Raw genomic sequence first — 14966 nt, 5'->3', positions numbered from 1 at the left:
TCCTGAGGATGGAACTCTTAGGACAAATACAGGATAGCTGAACCATCTGGAGAAGTTTAAGGAGTCACCAATCTACACTCTAAATGTTCCCAATATAATTCAGGGTGTGAACAGGAGATAAATCATACATTGGATTAGTTTGCTGATTTTGACTGTTTAGTGATTAAACCATCTATGGGCACTCCTCCTTCCTGCTTTGTATTTATCACCTGGCATAATTGTGTAGGTATTTGTGAAGGGTAAATCAGATCTGAGCAATGGGAATGTGTCTCTGCACATTGCAGCTCCGTGTCCTGAGCAGTGCTGCAGCTGAGGCAGGGTCACAGACATTCCACGGGATTCTTACAGGGTTTTTATTAGATGAACATGCAAGACCTTTCCACTGAATACAGTGTCTTCTGAGTTAAAACACAATTCCTGACTGTTCCTTTGACATGCAACTGTGAAACTCATTTTCTGCGACACAAAAACATGAATGGTGTAAAATTTGCATTTTTAATGGATATTCATTTAATATTTATAATTATTTTAGCCTTGCTTACACACTCCCCTTGTTTTCTAATTCTCAAGCTGGCTTTTTGGCAATTAATTTGAATTTTGGTACTAGCAAGTGGCGTCTCCTATGAAGCCTCTGACAAACATGGCACATTGTTCTAAATTGCATAATAAATAATCGTCTAGAACGGTGACACATTCAGCAAAATGGCTCTACCCCCATTTGACAGGGTGAACGCCTGTGTGCTTTTCAAAGCAACTAGTTTAGCACTCTTCATTTACAAAGAGGGAAGGGAGAGGAGAGAGAAATGCTACTCTGAGAACAGCTTGTCTCATGTTGACCTACTTTCTCCACCAATCTGCGTGCAGCCGGAGCTGCTGTTGTGTTGACACTACTTATCCAAGCTGAAGCAAAACCAGCAGAATCCGTGGCCTTAGAGATTGGCTCTGGAGAAGACAAAAGGCCTTCTGGGTTTGATATGGCTTTTTGGATGTGCAGGCACGGCAGGACTGGGATAAAGAGAGCTGATTTTCAAAACTGACTCCTGTGCCTCCCCTTTCCTGTGAGATCTGACGTAGATTTCGCTCACCTAACGAGGCCAGTCTGTGTCTAATCTCTGAGGTACATTTATGTCTAAAGCAGGTGGTGTTGGTCCAGGGAGGGATTCCTTATCTGCCTGGGAGATGTGGTCACAGAGCTAAATTCACTACTCTTATCAGCATTTTCTCTCCTGCCAGGAAAATCAGAAAACAAAGGAGAAGGGGTGTGCCTATGAGAGAAGCAGGGATGCCCATTTTTCATCCCTGTCTTTGACTCCCTTTTAGCCCCTAGAGATTATTTGCAGAGGGTGTAAATTAGGGTAACCATAGAGCTCCCCTAATCTCACACAGAGGGGAGAAGTTTTGAACTCAGCCTGCAGACCAGGGAAAGGAAACCTCTTTTTGTATCTGTGGATCTATGCAAGGGTTAACCTTGTGCTGTTTGGAAATGATTGGATCTGGAGATTCAATTCATGATCTTTGGGTTTTGTTTTTTACTAGCTATCATTAATTTTTGAGAGGACATCATTTTTGATGCACTTCACATCTACAACTCCTGCTGCCTACAGTGGGAGGAGGTGCTGCTACCTCTTGAGAAATGGGAGTAAAAAAATATGTTGTGTCAATCTGCATTAGTTTTATCATTTCAACCAATGTTTTCACAAAAGCTGATCCATGCGTTACAAAGCAAATATTATTCCTTTGCCCCCAAGAGCCTCATGTCCTTTAATGGTAATGAATACAGTTTTATTCTTAGCAGCTTCTTGCAGAAACCTCCAGTAATGTGACTTTTCTCCAAAATGTCTTTTTTTTTTTTTATTACCAGCTGTAACTTAAAGCAAGAACCTTGTTAATTCTGAGGAGAAGGGTACTAAAACTTTTGTTTCAAAACCGTGGCAATTGCTTTACACCATTCTGAAGATTTCTGTTTGCAATCCCTTCTTTTTTTTTTTTTTTTTTTTTTTTTTTTTTTTTTTTTTTTTTTTTTTTGCATCTCCTCTGAGAAGGGTATCTGTGATAGGATACTGGAAAGATGCCTTGAGATCCATTTATTTATTTAGGTCCTAAAGAAATTAAGTTGACCTCAGTTTAATAGAGCAAGTAAAATAGTGAGACAAATCAGAGCCTTTAAAAATACCTAAATGAGGTCTAGTAGAAACTCCTTACTGCTGGGTGAAATGTTACTGGGACTTCCTTGTACTTCTTCCTGGAACCCTTGGGGGGAATTACAGCACAGCACAGTGGCACACGAACATGAAGTTCACTAACCTGCCTCGCTCTGTGGCACTCTCATCCCACAGCATCCTGCCTTTCATGAGCTCTTGTGATCTGCTTTTAGAGTGGAGTAAAACAGGCACCATAGGATGGACTAAGAGTCCTTGGGTAAAGCCAGCCCAGAGCACCAAGTGCAGTTTTTACACTGATCTTCTTCCCCACAGAGATTTGGGGATTTTAAAATTGACTTAATGCAGTGAGTTTCACTTCTCCCAGGATCACGCAAGCGGGTGAAAGTTTGACATCTGTCATTCTGCTCAGTTTGTGCTTCTGGGCTAGAGGCTCTCCTCTCCTCCCCACAAATATTTCTCTGCTGACATTGCCTATTGCTAAATGTTTCTTGGCTACCCAAATTTGCCAGCTGATAAGCCATATAGGCCAGTGGGGCAGGGAGGTTCAGAGGCTCTTTTTGCTGGCTGCTCCCTAGTTTTGAGAGCCTGGGGTTTGAGGGTTTGGGTTTGCACGAGTTCTCTTGCAATGCTGAACCTCACTGCTTTGAGAACCTCATGATCCAAAAGTTCCTACACCTCTGAGCTATGAAATGCAATTGAGAGCTCTTAGGTGACAAGAACTGCTATTATTCTAACCTTCAAAAACTCAGGTACTTTTTGTTGAGCTGTCTGAATGTACTGTTTGATGATTGTTTGGTATAATGCCCGTGTCCTTTGATTTCAGTTAGGCAACAACAGCTTTCCCATTGATATCTGCTAGGATTTAGGTAAGGTCAGAGGTAAGTCACTGGAGGGAAAGTGATGATAAAATTATAGGTGGATCAGGTGAGTTTTAGACATCAGAGAGAATCACAGCAAAATAGATTGGTTCCCTATACCTGCCATTTCTTTTGTCTGTGATATTTAATATTTCTCATTAATTTACATTAATTTTTAAGCTTATGCTATTTGCGGAATTCTTGTAAAGTACAGATAGTGGTGGGAACTGAGACTCATGAATTCTAGTCCTACCCTTCTTTCATCCTCATGTGGTGATGTCTGAGCTTGAGGAGCCAGGACAATGTCCAAGCTCTCCACGGTGGAACAACACCTGGGCAGGAGCATCTCTCCCTTCCTTACCTTGACATCTGTGGAAACCCACAGCTGAAAAAGAGTTTCAGGCTAATCCGGCTACATCAGCCGCTAAATCACTCTGCTCTGAGTGCTCTATCAGGACTCTCCTGCTCTACAGAGTGCAGATGCAACCTGCAAAACTTAGGTAAGGTGCTTAGTCCTCCTGCTTCTGTTTACTGTGCTGTGCCAGTAGTCATAACCCTTACTGACTGACACCAGGATTAATTCCTTAACATCTGGAAAGAGATTTGAAAACGAAAGCAATAATCTTACAATTATGTTTAATCAACACTGTACATTTAATGTTTATGTTATTATATGAATGTTCATTGACAAATTAAGGACACATTTTAAACGTCCATTAGAAAAGTCAGTAAATGTAAAGCCTTAGTTCATCAGTATTTGGTTTATGATCCTGTACCAGCAATGTTCTACCTTGTCTTTTATGGATGTGGACTGGAGGGACACAATGCTTTAACGACTTCTCAAGAAACAAAGCTCACAACCCAGTTCTTTCCCAAATTTTGAGGTTTTATTTGATTGTGGTGGGTTTACTTCTGCTGAAAGCACAATCAATACCTTGTATTTTCAGTACCATGAAGATAAAGAAGCGCATTACATTTTTCAGCAGTGGTATCACTTCCAGCAAGAATGGAACCACCAAACCTTTTTTGCTGTTTACACGAATATACTTTCGAGTTTATCCTCTAGTTCCCCTGGGAGGTGAATTTTTAAAACTTACATCATTGGAAGACAAAACTGAGTTAGTGAAGTGCCTTTTTCAAAATAGTGAATGAAATACAGGCTCCCGTCCTGCCCAGGTCAGCTGCTGATCGTGGATTCTGTGTGACCAGCACCGTACTGGTGACCAGTCCTGTTAGAAAACTGCACTGCCTCAAATTGCCCATGGCCTGCTTGTACTGTCACATCTTGGCTCTGGTCACAGGGAATGGTGTCTGTTCAAAAGGGCCTGACATTCTGCTCTGAGCTCAGCACCACAGGGTCCCCTGCAGAGTTCTGGTTTGGGGGGGCTGCACACTCTCTGTCCTGGGCTGCCCTTGGGCTGTGCTGGAGCTCTTCTGGGTGTCAGGAAAGCTGGGGCCAACCATGCAGGCACAACTAAAACCATACCTGGACTGTGTGCACTGCCCCAAAAGTCACTAATTCCTTCAGTCACTCCAGTAAATCTCTTCCCACAACAAGCATGCACCGGGAGTTGCTCCTGCCCAAAAGAGACCTGTGAGAGAACATCAGTGTCAGAAAGGTTAAGTAACTTAGTCCATTATTGCAGGGACATGTCTATAATTTCAAATTCTCTGCGCAGAAAAGGAAGGCTTTTCTTTCCATCAGACCATGTGGCAACAGAATCTGGCCATCCTGTGCAAATCTTGTAGGTGTAATAGATTCCTCATTTGACACAGATTTTCAAGCCAAGGTGATTAGTAAGTCATAAATATAATGCTAAAGTGATCCTTAAAATAAACAACTTTCCTTGATTTTAAAATCCCAAGACATGAGGTTTAATTTCTCTAACCAATCTGGGAATGTAAAAGATTTTCCTGCAGTGCCTTATTGATATAATTTGACCTTGCTCAGCATTGGAGCTCCCCGATGGAGGGGTGGGGGGAGGAGGGGTGTGTGGTCACACATGCAAAGTGCTCTTACTCTGCCTGTATTCAAATTCTAATTCCATGTTCTTGTAGGAACGATCTCACTGGGAACCAAAAATAGCACAGACGGAAAATATTCTCACAAGATGATTGTCACACAAGTAAGAGGAGTTTCTCTTTAACCCATTCTCTTATCAGCTAAGCTCTCTGCAGGCTCCTCATCTTCTGCCTGTGCTTTGCTTTAGCCATTGGCCAAGAATCTGTTCATGAAAAGCAGCAATTTAACAGTAATAAATATCTCTGTGGTTGACAGCATGCCACTAAGCTGGATATAATGAAGTGTTCTTACCTTGTTTTAACAATATAAAAGTGTTGTTTCAGCGATGGTAATTTGCTGTCTTTGTATCAGGGTGTGTTTGGAGTTTTGGTGAAACTGTTTCTCTGGGTCTTTTCTAGCTTTGAACATGCCCAGTTGCATCTGCTACTGCTTTGTTCCTTTCAGTGAGATAGCACAAAATGCATGCCTAACCCGGGCTCTTCCTGCCTGTCACAATTTCCTGTACAGAAAGAGAAGGTGAATTTATGGTGATGCCTTTATTTATATTTATTACTGCAGGACCCACAAACCTTGGTTTTGAAGGAGACTGGACTGTGCCAGGTATTATAAATACACAGAATAAAAAGGTTGTCCTTTCAGAAAGCCTGTCCTCTACATACTGGAGGGGGTGACGGAGGATGCTGGTGGAGGGTGCAAGGAAACCACAAAACAATCTTCAACACATAAAGCAGCTGAGCAGTTGTCTTTATGGGCACTAGGCAAAGTAGAGGCATGAGGAAGAGTAAACCTGAATTGCCTTGTTCAAAGCTCCAGTGAGTGGTGTGACCTGGCAGCACCTGCACGTCTGAGGTTGAATCTGATCAGTGCAGGAAACAGATCCATCAGAGAGGGGGCCCACAGGGCGGAGAGGTGGTGTGGTAGACACAGGGGAGGTGACAAAGGGAAAGAGGAGGGTTGATCCCATGGACCCCATTTTACCCAGGTTATTTTGGGAGAAATGCACTCTGTGGAGTGTTAACAGTGGTCTTCAAATGAGCTGATGTGTCAAGATGGTATTTTACAGTGGTGTGTTAATTCCTGGACTTCCATGGTAGACAGTTTCATACAAATAAAAGCTACCATTCTGTTCTTTTATTTAAATTTGTTCATAGATTATGAAGAAGAGCTGATGGTTGCATATTCACCACACAACAGATGTTCAAAGTTCTCAAGCACATCATCTGCCCAATTGCCCATGGCTTTGTCTATTCCAATTATTTTTTCCCATATGTACACGTTGGGTCACATTCCAGCTCTGAGACAAAGGGGGGTTTATTTTTTATTCCTCTACATAACTACTGAGGTCCTTTGGGCTTCTCACAGGGCCTGTCATGTCCCAAAGAGACCTGAAAACTTGCCCATGGCAGTAACTTGTAAGGGAATGACTTGGCAGGCTCCCAGTCAGAAGGTCTGGTGATACCTCTGCTATGAAGCTTTTCATTTTGGGTGTGATCCTCATACTGCCCATGGTGCTTTATTCCATAAAGGATTTTATACTTTGGATATTCCAGCAAGGCTGCCTCATGCTGGCTGTGGGACAATTTGGGAAAAACAAACCTTGGAAGTTGCTGGTGGAGCTAGAGTTGGTAGAGGTTATGGGCAGAGATTAAGGAACAGAGAGGGGATGAATGCTGCCCACGGACAAGCAAAGATGTTTTTACCGTCATAAGCAGCTGAAGAATTGCTGTCCTGCCTTCTTTTTGGTAATGATAACCTTGGATGTCTCTGAGACAAGGGCTGCTGGAGAGCCTCAATGCTGAAAGGGGTTTGGGAGATACACTTCTCTGAGAAGACGCTGCTGGGAACCTGCCTGGTGACATCTTGGCTCTTTCTGAAGCAGGGTGAGCTGCCCTCCTGGGATTTGGAAGCAGGCCCCACACCTTTTCCTTGCAGGCTGAGCTGATGTGCTGTCCAGCTCCCCTTGGTGTTTTTGTGTCCCTGGCAGGAGCCTGTTCTGGCACTGGCTGGCGAGGCAGGAAATCTGGAGCAGCCACTCTTGTTGTAGTGGAGCCCTGACTCAGTGAGATGCAGTCCTGCAGGGAGCTCGATGCCATCAGAATGCAGAGTAGGCTGCAAAAACCTTGCATGGAGCAGGGGGAACACAAGGAGCTCAGAGCAGCCGGGTTTGACATTGGACAATCAGCCAGGCACAGTGCAGCCAGCCCGGGATCATCAGCCATGCTGAGAGGCAGGGATAATTAGGCACACACAAAGATACCCTGCAGATATCCTTCTGCAGCTCTTAACTATTCTTAGAAAAGTTTTCCTAATATATAGCTTATCTATTGCTGCCTCTGAATGAAATGGATTCCTGTGTTATTGGTCTCATATTCTTGTTTACTATGTTGGAAGATTCTATCATATTCTCCCGAGTCTCCTCTTTTCCAGACTGAGGAAATAGTGAAAAATTCAGCCTTGCCCTATAGGAGGAGATTTTCCTCTAAAATTTGTCTGCATTTTGGTTAAAATACGATGTTCCAAATCTTACTCTAAGAGAAGTTTCACTAATTCTTAATGAAAGGGAATAATTGCTTTTGATGTGTGACACAGATCAGTCGTATTAATACATCATTGAATGAGCTTTGCTCTTTTTGTTGCAGTGTGTCAGTGTTGAGTCATATTCCACCTGGGGTCCTCCATAACTCCCAGCACTCATTTTGCAGTACCCTTATTTAACCAGTTATTTCTTATTTTACATTTGTTCTTTTGACTTCTTTTCCTGCTATTTCACACTTGCTTTTGTTGAAGTCTTGACTTGATCTAAGGGTCTTTATTCATCGAGACTGTTCTGAATTCTAGGATAGTCTTTCAAAATAGTCACAACCTTCCCCAGCATCTGCACTGTCCTTTCTATGAGCTGAGTCACTGAACACTGAATCGACCTGGATTCAGGACAGATCCTTAGGGGACCTTGCTTGACACATCCCTCTACTCTGTACTCGTGGGAGGAAAAACTGGTGTTTGAGCACAAGCTTTGGCCTTAATTTGGGAGCAGTAAGGCATTGGGGCAGCTCATGTCACCACGTGAAGCAAGCCCTTGGCTTCATAACACGGGATGGACGTGAAAATACACAGGAGCATCATCTGTACAAACTGTCCCGTGCCTCTGCCCTGCCCAGAACACAGCACCACGCACTGCCTTCACTCCCTGAATCCACACTGTCTGGAAGGGGGTTATAAATATCCATCCTCCTCCAGTTGGAGAAGGAAGAAGAGGATGCAGATGGGTGAGGACTGTTCCAGTGCAGCTCGAGCTCTTGCCCGGCGCATAATGAGATCAGAATGCAGGCAGGAATGTGTGGAGGAGTGGAGCTGGCAGGGATTCACCAGCCTGAATTATTCTAAGCCTATTCCATCCCTAATCAAACCGTTTTGCTTTTTTATTCTTTATTTTGGTGTGCAGAGGTGCTTTATGGAGCTGTTTCTGTTGGAACATAAAATTCAAGCTCTTTTTACTACAGGAGCAAATTCTAGTTGACAGGATATTGCTCTTTGGGTGAGTTTTTGGTGCGCTGGGCTTCTTATAGTATCCTTTGCTCTGGCTATTTCAGAGCACTTGGCATTTCTCTGCTATGTAGCCAATTTACTGGTTGCTGGAAAGTATGAAATTGGATCTTTAAAAAGACCCTGGATCATTTCTGATGCTAATATAAATCTAAACAAACAAACAAACAAACAAAACCAACAACAACAAAAAAAAACCCAAACAGAAAAGGGGTGGGCAGAGCCGTATCACATGAGTTATCCAGACTTGTTTACATCCTGATTTGCAAAAGATACAGCTTGACCCCAGTGTAACCTTGAAGTCTACACAGGGAGAGGAAGTACTATGTAAATTAGAGCAGCCAAAACAAAACAGGCAGACAGAAGCTGACTGTACAGAACAGGCTGGGGAGGCACTCTGCAAACACTTTGCTAGGGAGAAGAAATGTGCACTTTTTTTTTTTTTTAAATATTTCTGGGATATAAATGTCTGGGAAAAAAACTTTTGCCAAGAAAAAATGGCCACACCCATTTTCCGCAGCATAGGAACATTATGTTTTTCTGCAGCAACCATGCCCTCCCAAGGAAGTCCCACCTTAGAGAGGACCAGTTCAAAGTGCAGAGGGAAACCTCCTTGTGCCCGAGCTTTTTGACTGCAATCTGAATGGGTTTTAAGGATGACAGTGATGTCCTGAGGGCCCTGCCAGGGGGCCAAAGCAATGCACACTGCCTAAAAGACATTTAATAGCAGTGAATGGCTGGTGGTGGTGACCAAGCCTTGTGTTAGTCCCCCATGGTGGATAAAGAAAGGGAAGAACAAACCAAAGGCTGTGCATCATCCAGGAGTTCTGCAGCACCACTGGGGCTCTGCAGAAACTCTCCAGTTCACTCTCCAGTTCTGCACTGGGACACTCTAGTGTGGTTGAGCCATGAAGACGCTGAGAAAGAGATCTGGAGGGAAAATAATGCCATTTTTGCAGTGAGTTAAAAGCTTTCCAGCCCACTTAAGTTTTAGCTGTCCCAAGCTCTGTACTCCTGAGGCCGAGCCTCTCCACACTTTCAACACTGCCTGGTATCTCCCTCTTGTGCTTCAGAGTCACCTGAGAGCTTCTGCTGGGAAGTGATGCATCATCACTTTCAGCTCCCTCACAGCATCTGGTGACCTCAGAAGCAGCACAAAGGAGGTCAGAGCGCGGCACCTGGCACAGCACCAGCTGCAGGTTGGCACAGCAGCAGCTGAGTGTGTCCTGTGTCTAACCACAACCCCACTGAGCTGCTCAGCATCTGTGGGTGCAGATTTCTCACGCACTCCACCGTGTTAGAAAAGTGTTACTCCCTCTGCCTTGTTATTTGGAATCGATTTTAGGAGAGGGGAAAGTGATTCCCATGCAAACCCCTCTTGGCTCTTGAACCCACGAAACAGTTAATCTCTGGGCTTTGGTCTCTGGATGGAGGATGGAGTGCAGCAGTTGTGAGCAGTGTTTTAAGCCTGGTGGAGCACAACAGTTTAGTTTGCTGCAGGCAAAGCGTAAGCCCAGTAGAAGTATGGTTTGTGGCCAGCAGCAGGCTCGCAGCTAGCAAAGTTTAGAAGGAAGCAATGAGGTAAAACGGGCTCAAAAAAGGGGATAACTCCACGCCCCTGAACTGCCAATATCCTTCCAAAAATCTCCATTAAACAAATTCTGAGCCACATTGCTTTTTTAAAGTGACTGGGTAGATCTTTTACCCAGATGAGCATTGTCTGCTTCCAGGAATAGCAGATTCTCTTTTGCTGGACATCACATTTCTTGCTCCTGAAGAAACCAGAGTTGTTCATGGAGCAGTGTTGACCTGAGCTGTGCACAACTGCTTCATTCCTTGGCTCATCCTGGGCTCACCAGGGGCCAAACTCTTCAAGCCTTTCTCAGGATGCTGTGAACAGTCCCCTTGGGGTTCCAGTGCGATTCATGAAGAACCCCAGTGGCAGAATTTGTTGGTGCTGTTGAGAAATAAGAATGCGTAATGTGCATAATGATGTGCATAATGATGTCTGTGAGCTTTTCATAGCCCTTGCTTGCCTGCTGTCTCCTACCAGCTACACACACAATATATATACTGGTGCTTTTCTTGGTCAGAAAGCCATTACTATTTAAGTGTAAAATGACCTTTTGGTATATATATATATATATAGAAGCAAAATATGTTTCCTGTGAACACTAATTGACATAAGAGTCTTCCTTTAAATGCTGAGATTTTAGTCACAGAAAGCTTCTGCAGCCATTGAACTGTGTTTGTACAGGAGAAATTTGAAAGAAAAAGTAGGTGTGAGAAGAGAAATGAATCTTTTAAGGCAAAAGCAGGAAGGGAAGTTTAGGAAATATTAAGGCAATCAGAGTTGCCTTTTTTTTTTTTGCATTACAGTCTTTCTGTTTTCGGGGGTTTGAGCACAGGAAAAAATCATGAAATTAGAGAATGGTTTGGGTTGGAACAGACATTAAGGATCATCTGGTTATATCCCACTGCCATGGACAGAGACAACACCCACTACACCTCTGGTTGCTACAGCCTGGCCTTGGACACTTCCAGGGATGAGGCAGCCACTGATTCTCTGGGCAGTCTGTGCCAGAGTCTCCTCCCCATCCTCACAGGGAAGAATTCCTTCCTAATATCTGATCCAAACCTGCTGTCTTTTAGCTTGAAGCCATTCCCCCTTGTCCTGTCACTTCATGCCCTTCCCAAAAGATCTTTTGGGGAGCTCTCTTGGAGCCTCTCTAGGCACTGGAAGGGGCTCTAAGGTCTCCCTAGAAACCTTCCCTTTTCCAGGCTGAACAAGCCCAACACTCAGCATGTCTTCACAGGAGGAGTGGTCAAACCCTCTGATCACCTTCATGGCCTCCCCTGGACTTGCTCCAACAGGTCCATATCCTTCTTTTGTTGGCTGCCCCAGAGCTGGGTACATCAATGCAGCTGGGTCTCAGCAGAGCAGAGCAGAGCAGAGCAGAGCAGAGCAGAGCAGAGCAGAGCAGAGCAGAGCAGAGGGGCAGAACCTTCTCCCTTCCCTGCTGCCCACACGGTTTTGGAAGGAGCCTGGCACAGAGCTGGATTTCTGGGCTGCCAGTGCACAGGGCTGGGTCACGCTGAGCTTCTCATCAACCAACAGCCCCAGGCCTTTCTCCTCCAGGATGCTGTGAATCCATTCTCCACCCAGGCTGTTCTATTCCTGGGTGTGCTGGTGGCCAAGCCCTGCTGCAGCTCTCACCTCCAGCTCTGCTCTGCAGCAGCAGGAAATGTGAAAGGAAGCCGGCTGGAAAGCAAATGTCTCTCTCCAGTGGAGACCACAAGGTTCAGCTAAGTCTGAAAATCTGGCTTTCAATTCATTCTCTCTTCAGGTTTTGACCATGTGGGAAATATTTATTCCTCCTTGCACAGAATTCTATGAAGTAAATGGGAAATGTGTCTTCTTAGTATTTCATTTGCTTGGTGATTAGAAGAAATTAGTTTCAACCACTGAGCAGTTGAGCAAACCTCCATTAATTTTTATAAGGAAATACTCACCTGACTTTTTCTGTGAATTTATATGAAAAGAGTAGCTACTAAATCTTCTCCCATCTGTGTGTTTTTGATAAGAATATTGCTTATGTGAATAATCAGAAACTGAATCCTAATTTAATGCTAATGTGTTAAGTGTAATGCAGCCTTTACTTCATAAATACCAACTGGATTGTGGAGTTAAAAGTGCAATAGTGCAATGGCAGTACCCAGAAGTCTTTTGGACAATCAACTTATTTTCAGATTTTTGAAGCAACCAGGCAGAATCAGGAACACAATTCAGCGTTTACTCAAGCATTTGGGTGTTTAAGCCGTGTCGACCTACAGTGCCTTTGGAAATCTGTTCCTTTCCTTTTCAAAGCATCAGTGAAGAATAGAACTTGTTGCATTCTCTTGGTTTTTAGACAGTGCTGAGGTAATTTACAGTGATAACGCTGTCACTGCTGAGCTAAAACCAAAAGACCTTTCTTTGAGTATGAGTGTAATGAAAAGTGTGATGTTTTCAAATACTGAATGAGTCAATATTTCCCCAACGTTTTTCAGACACAGTAAGATAAAGTAGTCTTTCAGATTACTGATTTCAGGTTTGTATTAATCTTTTTCATCGCACTTTTATAAGTAAGGCTTTTGTTATTGCTTTCTTTTACTACACTGAACCAGTAATCTGATCTCACTTTTTGAGACTTAAGCATTGTTTTATAAATACAGCTTTGGGCTAGAAATTATTTTAATATTTGACAGTTTCCATATGATTTTCATTGTTTGTGCCCACCACTAAATTATCTCAAAACACTGCACCATGGCCAATGGCTAAATTAGATCTCTCAGAGAACTGTTTAATTCTTAGGCAACATTTATTCATATATGATTTAATAAGACAGAACAAGGACTAGATGAATATAATTTGAAAAATGAAAGGAGAAGTAAAAAATTATTTGCTTTCCAGCCAAAAGGGAAAGGATCATTTTTTTGACTGCCACCTTCTTTGCCTTCCCCGTGGCTCTGGTGGTACCCCAGTAAAGACATAATGGTGGTGACTCAGCCATGGGCAGTGTTCAGAACATCCCCACCAGATGAGCAATGCATGAGCCCATTGCTCAGGAGTGCTGCTTATTGCTCATCATCATCATCCCTGGGGCTGTGCTGGCAGGAGGATTGCATTGGAAATCAGGGATTTTTGTGGTGCAGCCTGCTCAGCCCCTCACCGAGGGGTAAAGGGTGGCCCAAGCGCTGACAGGAATGATACCTTATGGGTGGCCTGACCTTTTTACCTGTTGGGGGAATCAAGAACACCATTAAAAATCAGAAATTAGGAATTCTAATTTGCAAGTTATTGCTGCAAGACTGTCTTTTCCCACTAATAAATCAGCTAACGAAGAGGGATGTCAGTTTTGTCTCAGTTTTGATGGGATTATGCCAACACTGCCACACTGACAGGTCCCCCAGATCTGAGCTGTTGTTGAGCCAGGTGGTTCAGGGTCTGCCCAGGCTGGAGCTGGAGCAACAAAGGTCTCAGTGTGGGCTGCAGAATCTCTCTGAGATGCTGGGTAAGGGCTGTCCTAACAGCCCAGCATCCTACAGTGCAGCCCTTCTTGCTGGTGAGACCTATTTAGTGGAAAGAAACCTGGAAAGACCCTATAAAACTGCTTGGTCAGCTCAGCACAGGGCAGGTCTGTGCTGTGCTGGGTTTGCTTTGCACAGATACCCCTCTCTGCCAGTGTTATTATTGATGCTTTATATAAGATCATATATCATATTTTTTTTTTATGATTCCCCTGTTGAGAAAGACTTTTAATATTCCATCATGTCTCCTGGTTTTTATTGCCCCTACATTTCTACCCCATGATTGTGCCCAGGAGGCTGGGGCAGGTCCACTGCCTGCCTTCCAGAAGAAACTGCACGGGTAACTATATAGGGGCAGCATGAGCAGGCAAACCCATAAAGAATTTAATTAGGTTAAGGATAAGGTTCAAAGCAGATATAAGCCTCTAAAATGTAGACATAAACAGAGCTTGCCATGGGGCATGTGTGTCCTTATGCTGCTGCTGAGGACACTGCAGAGGCAGCCACTGGCTTCTGTCTATAATTCCAAGCTGTGGGCTTGGATCACAGCTTTGTGACAAGCTCTAAACTCTGCTCTACTCTGGATAATTTATATATACTTTTTGTTTTTTTTTTTTTTTTTTTTCTTTCCTTCCATGAAACAATAAGGTTTCACTTTTACTTTGGACTTCATCTGAAATTTATGCTGACCATTAGTCATACCCTTTAAATGAATCTATAAATACAATCCAGACTGGAACTCTGCCCCCACCCGCCTGCCAGTTTACAACATGCTACAGAAAAAAAATGCTTCTCCAGCAAACTCTTGCTTCTTGCTAAACGTCTGACTCATGTTTTCTGGTTGGGAGAAGGGAGTGGCATCCTGCAAGGCTGCAAACCCTGTGCAGGTCCGTGTGACGCAGTGAGTGTGCAGTATGGAAAGGAAAATACAGGCTTTGTTTGCTTGGCTTTATGGCTGGAGTGGAATTAATGGCAAATGGTTTCAAAATATGGATTATAAAGTCATGATATAACTGAATCTCGTGTTTATAAAGAAGAAAAGTCATGGTATAACTATTTCATATTTTTGTAAAAAACACTTAAAATGCATTTTTAAAAGAAATTCAATGTAGGGCTATTAAAAAAAACCACTTAAGTCTGATGACTGAAAAAGTGCAGACACACGGAAATATTCTTACAGTTTCCAGATTATTTTCATTCCAAGGTGTTTGGAATAGCTTCTTTTTTTTTTTTTTATTTTACTTTTTTGGTTTTGCTTTTTGGAGTTATTCCTGCTTAGTAATAATTTCCAAACTTTCTCATAAGCATGAT

This window comes from Chamaea fasciata, unplaced genomic scaffold, assembly GCF_029207755.1.
Source record: "Chamaea fasciata isolate MVZ Bird 193981 ecotype frontalis unplaced genomic scaffold, bChaFas1.0.hap1 SCAF_12, whole genome shotgun sequence".
Taxonomy (NCBI): domain Eukaryota; kingdom Metazoa; phylum Chordata; class Aves; order Passeriformes; family Sylviidae; genus Chamaea; species Chamaea fasciata.
Note: the sequence above shows the minus strand (reverse complement) of the source record.